At 43.8% G+C, this 9,936-nt stretch overlaps 1 long non-coding RNA gene across 1 annotated transcript in view; it reads left to right on the top strand.

The window, feature by feature from the left end:
* Window positions 1–411: 411 nt before the first annotated feature.
* The window catches only part of LOC143788870 (uncharacterized), a 31,241-nt gene continuing 21,716 nt past the window's right edge, over window positions 412–9,936 (top strand). Inside the window, exon 1 of the long non-coding RNA XR_013218739.1 lies at window positions 412–515. This is a non-coding gene — a long non-coding RNA (uncharacterized LOC143788870). The remainder of the gene's footprint in view (window positions 516–9,936) is intronic.

Genomic DNA, 9,936 nt, shown 5'->3' with positions numbered 1-9,936 from the left:
TTTACAGATACACTGCTCAGTACTGCAGTATAATGTCCTCCATGATGCTGCTTTCTACTAAGTGTTTTATCTCAGCCCAGGTATGGATTCACATGTATTCTGCTCAGTACTGCAGTATAATGTCCACCATGATGCTGCTTTCTACTAAGTGTTTTATCTCATCCCAGGTATGGATTCACCACTACACTGCTCATGATTCCACTATAATACCCATCATGCTGCGTCTTTCTAGAAAGTGTTTCATCTTATACCAGGTATGTATTTACAGATACACTGCTCAGTACTGCAGTATAATGTCCACCATGATGCTGCTTTCTACTAAGTGTTTTATCTCAGCCCAGGTATGGATTCACATGTATTCTGCTCAGTACTGCAGTATAATGTCCACCATGATGCTGCTTTCTCCTAAGTGTTTTATCTCATCCCAGGTATGGATTCACCACTACACTGCTCATGATTCCACTATAATACCCATCATGCTGCGTCTTGCTAGAAAGTGTTTCATCTTATTCCAGGTATGTATTTACAGATACACTGCTCAGTACTGCAGTATAATGTCCACCATGATGCTGCTTTCTACTAAGTGTTTTTATCTCAGCCCAGGTATGGATTCACATTTATTCGGCTCAGTTCTGCAGTATAATGTTCACAATGCTGCTTTCTACTAAATCTTGTACCTCATCCAAATTTTGGATTCATTGCCACAATGCTTATTACTGCTGTGTAATGTCCTCTATGTGGCTACTTTTTAGTAAGTGTTTCATATCACTCTAGACATGGATTCACAGATACACTGTTCGGTATTGCAGTACTACACTACTGTCCTCCATGCTGCTGCTTCTTCTGAACATGTGGTAAATTGAGACAGAAGAGCAGGAATCTCTCATATTTGTGGGCTGTGGAATAAACCACCATCCTCTATATGAAAATACATCTGGACCTACATTTATTCAGCAGCATGGATCATATCCACAGCAATTTCTTTATTTATCTGCTGTGTGTGGAAGACATTGTAAGAAGATGGAAGTTTTGCCCACGTTCCCCCTTGTAGATATATGTGTATTAATGTAATGTGATGTGATGCGTAGTAATGTGTGTTGATAGTGAGAGAGTTGTGTTCTGCCTAGTACTAAGTGGTTGCTAGGCACAATTAGGGTTAATGGATTGGGATTAGCCCAGGGTGGGAGGGGCTAAGGTTAAGGGATAGAGGGAGTTTCCTGTCAGGGCTCAGATATGACCTAGTATATAGTATAGTATACAGCAGAGACAGACCTAACGTCTGACCAGCGAGCCGAGCTGCATGAAGTCGGTGTCCATGAAGTGAGAGGAGACCGAGACAATAGATAGCGAGATCCAGAGTAAAGATGGGGAAAAGTGATAGACAGAGTGAGTGATTTACCAGAGATAGGATCCAGGGAAGGAGGCTTAGCAGGACAACCCCAAGTTCGAAAGCCAAAGAGGTAACGGGACGCCTCAGAGCAGAAAACGTGGGATAAAGAGAGTGCCCAGGTAATTCCAAGGCGCCGTCAAGTGGAGAAGTTAAGTAAAGGCCCTGGTGGCATCAGTAGCTCCTCTAAGGGAAAAAGGAAGTGGAGCCGCAGGCTGAAGTCTAGGACTGCCACTTACTGGACTTTAGTGCCGTTGTTGGGGACAAGGGAAGCTCCTGAAGCCTTGTGCTGGGTGGTGGTGAAGACACAGGATCTACCTGAGGAAGAACTGAGTGAGTTTAGGAAGGCGAGAGAGAATGTGTATGAAGATGCTCCGTGTGTTAAGAGAAGCGTCCATGAAGATTCCCACCCGCCATCCATTATGCATCCTCCTCCCTACACTGATGTTCAGTAAAAGACAATTTATTTTGACTGGTGGTTTCCCTCACTGAACTTGACAACATCTGGTCCTGACCAGCCGAAGTCACCGGCATCATGTGGCCTGCAAGGGTGTAGCGCCCCTGTAGACAAAGTCCAGCCAGGACCCTCATTATCATGTAGCGTATCGTGGCGTGAAAGGCAAGTACCTCGCTTACGGCTAATGCCCCTTGTCACGTTATAGACATCATCTGGTCTCCTCCCACTAGCTCAGAGGCAACTGAATATTACAGGTGGAGCCTGCCGAGGGCAAAACTGGTGAAAATGCAGGATAACGATATATAGTGTCAATAAATAATGTTATTCTTCATGTTCACATGACTACTTATTCTGAAAAGTCATCTGATTCGAGCTATATCTGACCTAAAGGGGCTGTCCACTCTGGTCAGCCAGACATCTTGACAAGATAATCATGTATGTCTTGTATCAGTGCATCCGGTAATCAGCTGTAATCTGTAGGGAAACTTGGCGGCAAGTGTATGATTGCTCTATAGCCCCCCATTGGGGTTCAACATAATGAGTCGCACTTTGTTACTGTTCTTTCTAGTACGTTTGGCTTATTCATGAGGAAAACAAACTTGGTTTCCTAAATGGAAGATGTGTAGCCGATGCAGCACACTTCTGTGCCTAAAGCCTCCTGAGACGTCCATCAGGCAATGCACTGGTCCCGACCCAATAAATGTAAGAGCTAGAAAAACACACGTCCTTATGTCTGAACTGGAGCCATCCATTCACCTCTGTGAAATAACAGACGTGGAAAATAAATTCTCCAGCACTTGCTCTATAAATGTTATTTTGGTATTAAAATTCTATTTTTTTGAACGACCACAAGCTAAAAAATGGATCATAACACTGAAATATTCAACATCTATGATATGAAATGTTTTCTGTACCACTTGATACGTCTCCTTTCCAGAAATGTTTTTGGCTCAAGTGGAAATTTTGTGAAAAAAATATGTTTCCCTTTCTTTCCTCTTTGGTCTCAGTGATTTTTTTGTGGGGCAGTCCAGGTGTTTTCACCCTGCGATAATGTACAGTAACCCATACCATATGGACACGGCGATTCTTCTAAGGTGTCACATTTAGGATTTCTTTGCCAGGATATTCTGCTCAACGTTCATTAGCCAAGAGTCACAGATTTGGAAATGGAAAACTTGTCACTTTTGGAAAACTTGCCATTTTCTGTGGTTGATACACAGGGGGGTTACATAGATGTGGTGATCCCTGCACACCTGTAATCAATAGGCATAGGATTACACTATGGTTTCCTTAGAATTTCCTAATACTTCTGATAGTTTGTAATTTGCATTAAGAAGGTTATTTTAGTAATTGGCACAGAAGGAGGATTCCGCGTCAGATTCTGCAGATCCTGCGACCCTAACAATATAAGTAAAACCACTGAGAGGAGCGAGTATTTGTATGACGTACCTATGGCAATGGTGGATTGAGGTACCATGGGTCACATAGGAGAAACACTCCAGACTCAACCTCTATTAATCATGCCCATCTTTAATCACGTAACTTACAAGCCATCGCACTCAAAGGACCTGGGGGGTGAAGAAATGATCACTCATCTAACAGGTGATACCTTTTAGAGTCCGACTCCTGACACCCCCAGCGATCCCCATTCCTGTGCGGATGCTCGACGCCCGCTCCATCTATTCCCCATGTGGCTGCCAGAGACACATTGTGGGGTCTCACACATCATCCTTGACTCCATCAAACACCCACTCATCACAGTTAGCCAGGGATGGATGCACATAGTGGTATTTGTACCAGACGCTTTTCTGCAATATTGTTATTTAGCCAAAAAAGGTTTGAAAAGAATAAATGTTTCAAAAAGATCTTGAGGGTGAAGATACCAGGTAAAGGGCGCTCCCACGGTAGTAGATGAAATCAAATAACCAAAAGAGTATCTGAAGAATAAAATGAAATAACAATTATAACGTGTTTCGGCTGTAACCAGCCTGACACCTGAGGAAGTCTGGATGTGGCTGAAACATGTTGTGTTTTTAAATAAATTATTTTATTTCATTCTTCTGGTGCTTTTTTGGTTATTTGATCTGCTACCAAGGGAGTGCCCTTCACCTGGTATCTTCGCCCTCTTTATGCACTGCCGGAATTCCCTTTTAAGACTTTCCATCAGCGCAGCAGATTGACTGCACCTATTGGATTTATTTCATGCATTTCTAAGAATTCTGCCCAAATATGCACAACTTCATAAGGAGAGCAAATTCCCTGTTTTTTTTTATTTTAATCTTTCTTTTTGTAAGCTTACTACTCTCAGCGCCATCTTCTCTCCTTTCTCCCTTGAGGTAATTCTATTATTGGTATATTCAAAAAAATCTCCAGAGATTCCTTCTTGTGTTTGAGAAAATAAATAGGGAGAGAACACAGACATGTAGAAAAATATCTAAATATCATATGCAGACGTGAATACAAAACATGCAGATCTTTAGGAATTATAAAAAGATACCACAGTGCCCCCATAACAGGAGAGAAACTGGGCAGTTCCTCCGTTCTTTATGGTTGGGTGCAGCACTCTGTATACAGTGTGATCATGTCTGATCATTGCCTGGAGAATGCAGCTGTGCAGGGTAATTTTACCCCACCTCTGGGATCTCACTTTGGACACATGAAAACGGACTCAACAGATTCCAATTTTTAATGCAATTTGCTGTGTGCCAATTGAACAAAATGGCGGCCGGTCAGTGACCATTTTACTAGAATTTAAGTGACTGAGAAAGCATTAAAAATATATATATATTTTTAAAAACTCACCTGCCCACTGCGCAGCCCCGCTCTGGTCTTTACTCTAACGCCTTCTTCCAGCATCGTTGGTGTCCATGACGTGACGAGGGCTAGTCTACGCTGCCAAATATGCCAAAAGACAGAGTAAAGCTGCCGCCTGTTCTACATGATGATGGGAGAGGTGACCGATGCGAGGAGAGTATGATTTTTAAAATGTTTTAGCCGACATTTCTATGGTCCAGGGTCTGGAGAGAAGAGAATAAACTCAACAAATTACAATTTACCAGTTGAATCCTCTGAATTTGATTTTCGGCAAATCCGCTCACCACTTTTCCTGAGCAATCTATTGGGCTGCAGACAGCGAGGAGCACCTTCACTCCGGGGTTCCCTCTTTGTCTAGGCCTGGAGTGGTCGTCGTGGGGGCAATAGTAACATTTGGATTTTAGGAACAGATGATTTAGGATTTCCTAAACCACGGGTGATTTTAGTGCTGGAATGTGAGAGCTCGGAGCTGCAGTCATGGCATCAGGCGACTTTCGGGCGACTTTATAGTTAACTGCTTTCTTCAGTGACCTGTTTTGCTCTGGGGAAAAATAATTTTGTGCCTTTTACATTTTTTTTTAAACGCAAACAGTAAGAGCCATTGTTGAGAACGGGCGCAGAAGAAGCCGAGTACATGTGTAGGAGATTATATTTTCAGATGTGCAGATTGATCCCAAATGATCCATTGGAACAATTCGCACATAGTTTAGCATTTTCACAAGTGAGTAGATTGCGCTCTGCGTTGATTTTCACACTTCCAGCACATTCTCCTTACTGTATTGATCTCATTCTTCTTTTCAGCATCACTATAAGTCTCATTTTATAGAGTTATTCCTAAAAAAACGTTCTTAGACTACGTGTAATAAAATGCAGAACGACGGTAGCAATCAAGAAAGATGTCAACCATGACACTTACCTTAGGATTTAGTCACATCACTTTCCTCTACGGAAATGTGACAACTGCACTCACCACATTTCTAGGTTACGAGTGGTTGTCACTGTTTTTATTCTCATCCAGTTGTCAGGAGTTTAGAATATGTTCAGTGGTTGATTGTCATCTATGATTGTAGCTGCAGGGAATCAGAAATGAGCGGAGTCTGAGGCAGCAGAACAGCCGTCTAAGTGAAAGACTTGCACAGACTCTACGGCTAGGGCTCATGAATTAGTTACATTTATATTGAATTATTGTATCATTGTTCCATAGTTTTTAAAGCTAATGGTAGCGATAAGTCCATCGGGGTCACCCTATACCCTGAAATGTTGTGTCTGTATAAGAATGTGTGTATAAACAAGGAAGCAAAAATGAGGCTGCAATGAAATGTGATGGTCAGAAAAGTATGAAGTAAAATAAGGAAACTCTAAGCGCAGAGCATGGGCGGGTTGTGCAGCAAATGAAATGTTTCCCCCGGTGCAGAAAACCCAAGTGCTTGGGCCACAGACACCGGAAAAGACGGTTCCTGGAAAATAGACTTTGGTGAATGGTGGCCTTTACCTTGGGATATATTTGGGAAATATGTATTTACAGGGGCAAAGCTTTGGTTAAACATCCTGGTATTTAATGTAAAATGTGGATTCAAACAGAAGAGAAAGGAAACCTAATGAGAAAACGAAGACTTTGTGCGTCACCAAATTTAGAGGAAAAATCATCGCTGTTCAGATAGCGAGACACAAAAGTAATCAGATTTTTGGATGGGGCTGTGCGACCTTCATGTCTGATGCTCCCAGCTTGGAGCCAGGCTGCTCCTGTTGATTGCCTGATACGAGGAGCCACCTGCGCACAGAGGACGATGGTTTCCAAGGGTTAACGCAATATTCCCCACTCGAGCTTTGTAGGTCCAGATGAATAAAGTCACATACAGAAAATAATAAGGGTAAATAGAATTTTTTTTATTGCTTATGTAGCATGAACATATACCAGAGCACTGTACAGACATTATCGACACTGTCCCCATTGGGGCTCTACATTCCCCATCAGGATGTCTTTGGAGTATGGGAGGAAACCCACGCAAATACGGTTCATTCATTTTAGTTCAGGCCGCCAGGGAGCGCAGTTTTGGTGACGTCACCGCTATTCACTGAAGCTCCACTCCCAGAATTTCATTCATTCACCAGTAGTTTACAGCCGGGAGTGGTCACATTAGCATCACTCCCGGTTGTAAACTGTAAATTCCTCTAGATATGGATTACTGTGTGGGACTGACTGTAAAAATCACAGCTAGAAAATGGATTTTCCCTGTACAGAACCATATAAACAAAAATTTCACCGTGTAAAAAACTGTACTTAAAAATTATCTTTAATAACGTCTTAACACAGTAAAGTGATAATCAGAGACCACTACCACCATTTAAAAAGGATACCAGGAGGTGCCTGTACCTGACACTAAACTGAACTCTTCCTATCAGCGGAGTATGGCACCCTATAACCTGTCGGCTGTCCCTCCTATCTCTATCCAACCCTGTAGGGAGGGGGAGGAAAAATATTCAAAGAAGAGACACAATAAAATGACAATTTGGCATCAAATAGATTCGCCTTTTCTGGGCAGCTGTGGGCTGCTTTTTTTAGGCTGGGGGGCCCATATCCATGGCCACTTACCAGCCTGAGAATAGCAGCCCGCACCTGTGAATTTTTTTTCCATTGATTCTCCCCTGCTCGCCGGCACAGCAGGGGACAATGGATGAAAGCCGTGTTCAGCACCACACGCAGGGGAACAACGGCTTACAGTAGCGCTGCTTCCCCCATGGCCGTCCGTGCGCACAGTGCACAGTGTACACTGTTCTCTATGTGCACGTGTGCAGCACGTTTGGCGGCCCATGTGTCCAGGTAAAATCGGACATGTCTGTGTGCTTTGCACATGGACACACGATCCGTCAAAACATGCTGACATCTATATAGACCCATTCATTTGAATGGGTCTACGTGTGTCTGTGTCTTCAGTACGTGAGAAAACTGTCACTGCATGTACCAGAGGCACTGACGTGTGAAACCGGCCTTACAGCCCTTTATAGTGTCTGACTTATTACAGCCCATTGTAGTTTCCAGCTTACAGCCCATTGTACTGTCCGGCTTATTACAGCCCATTGTACTGTCCGGCTTACAGCCCATTGTAGTGTCCGGCTTATTACAGCCCATTGTACTGTCCAGCTTATTACAGCCCATTGTAGTGTCCGGCTTATTACAGCCCATTGTACTGTCCAGCTTATTACAGCCCATTGTAGTTTCCAGCTTACAGCCCATTGTACTGTCCGGCTTATTACAGCCCATTGTACTGTCCGGCTTACAGCCCATTGTAGTGTCCGGTTTATTACAGCCCATTGTATTGTCCAGCTTATTACAGCCCATTGTAGTTTCCAGCTTACAGCCCATTGTATTGTCCGGCTTACAGCCCATTGTACTGTCCGGCTTACAGCCCATTGTAGTGTCCGGCTTATTACAGGCCATTGTATTGTCCGGCTTACAGCCCATTGTAGTGTCCGGCTTACAGCCCATTGTAGTGTCCGGTTTATTACAGCCCATTGTAGTGTCCCGTTTATTACAGCCCATTGTACTGTCCGGCTTACAGCCCATTGTAGTGTCCGGCTTATTACAGCCCATTGTAGTGTCCCGTTTATTACAGCCCATTGTAGTGTACGGCTTATTACAGCCCATTGTAGTGTCCAGCTTATTACAGCCCATTGTAGTGTCCGGCTTATTACAGCCCATTGTAGTGTACGGCTTATTACAGCCCATTGTAGTGTCCGGTTTATTACAGCCCATTGTAGTGTCCGGCTTACAGCCCATTGTAGTGTCCGGCTTATTACAGCCCATTGTAGTGTCCGGTTTATTACAGCCCATTGTAGTGTCCGGCTTACAGCCCATTGTAGTGTCCGATTTATTACAGCCCACTGTATTGTCCAGCTTATTACAGCCCATTGTAGTGTCCGGCTTACAGCCCATTGTAGTGTCCGGTTTATTACAGCCCATTGTAGTGTCCGGTTTATTACAGCCCATTGTAGTGTCCGGCTTATTACAGCCCATTGTAGTGTACGGCTTATTACAGCCCATTGTAGTGTCCAGCTTATTACAGCCCATTATAGTGTCCGGCTTATTACAGCCCATTGTAGTGTCCAGCTTATTACAGCCCATTATAGTGTCCGGCTTACAGCCCATTGTAGTGTCCGGCTTACAGCCCATTGTAGTGTCCGGCTTATTACAGCCCATTGTAGTGTCCGGTTTATTACAGCCCATTATAGTGTCCGGCTTAAACAGCCCATTGTAGAGTTTGGTTTACAGCCCATTGTAGTGTCCGGCTTACAGCCCATTGTAGTGTCCGATTTATTACAGCCCACTGTATTGTCCAGCTTATTACAGCCCATTGTAGTGTCCGGCTTACAGCCCATTGTAGTGTCCGGTTTATTACAGCCCATTGTAGTGTCCGGCTTATTACAGCCCATTGTAGTGTACGGCTTATTACAGCCCATTGTAGTGTCCAGCTTATTACAGCCCATTATAGTGTCCGGCTTATTACAGCCCATTGTAGTGTCCAGCTTATTACAGCCCATTATAGTGTCCGGCTTACAGCCCATTGTAGTGTCCGGCTTACAGCCCATTGTAGTGTCCGGCTTATTACAGCCCATTGTAGTGTCCGGTTTATTACAGCCCATTATAGTGTCCGGCTTAAACAGCCCATTGTAGAGTTTGGTTTACAGCCCATTGTAGTGTCCGGCTTATTACAGCCCATTGTAGTGTTTGGTTTACAGCCCATTGTATTGTCCAGCTTATTACAGCCCATTGTAGTGTACGGCTTATTACAGCCCATTGTAGTGTCCAGCTTATTACAGCCCATTATAGTGTCCGGCTTACAGCCCATTGTAGTGTCCGGCTTATTACAGCCCATTGTAGTGTCCGGTTTATTACAGCCCATTGTAGTGTCCGGCTTACAGCCCATTATAGTGTCCGGCTTATTACAGCCCATTGTAGTGTTTGGTTTACAGCCCATTGTAGTGTCCGGCTTATTACAGCCCATTGTAGTGTTTGGTTTACAGCCCATTGTATTGTCCGGCTCATTACAGCCCATTGTAGTGTTTGGCTTACAGCCCATTGTAGTGTCTGGCTTATTACAGCCCATTGTAGTGTTTGGTTTACAGCCCATTGTAGTGTCCGGCTTATTACAGCCCATTGTAGTGTTTGGTTTACAGCCCATTGTATTGTCCAGCTTATTACAGCCCATTGTAGTGTCCGGTTTATTACAGCCCATTGTAGTGTCCGGCTTACAGCCCATTATAGTGTCCGGCTTACAGC

This window comes from Ranitomeya variabilis, chromosome 8 (assembly GCF_051348905.1).
Source record: "Ranitomeya variabilis isolate aRanVar5 chromosome 8, aRanVar5.hap1, whole genome shotgun sequence".
Classification (NCBI taxonomy): domain Eukaryota; kingdom Metazoa; phylum Chordata; class Amphibia; order Anura; family Dendrobatidae; genus Ranitomeya; species Ranitomeya variabilis.
The sequence above is the reverse complement of the archived record's forward strand: the minus strand, read 5'-3'. Positions and strand labels throughout refer to the sequence as shown.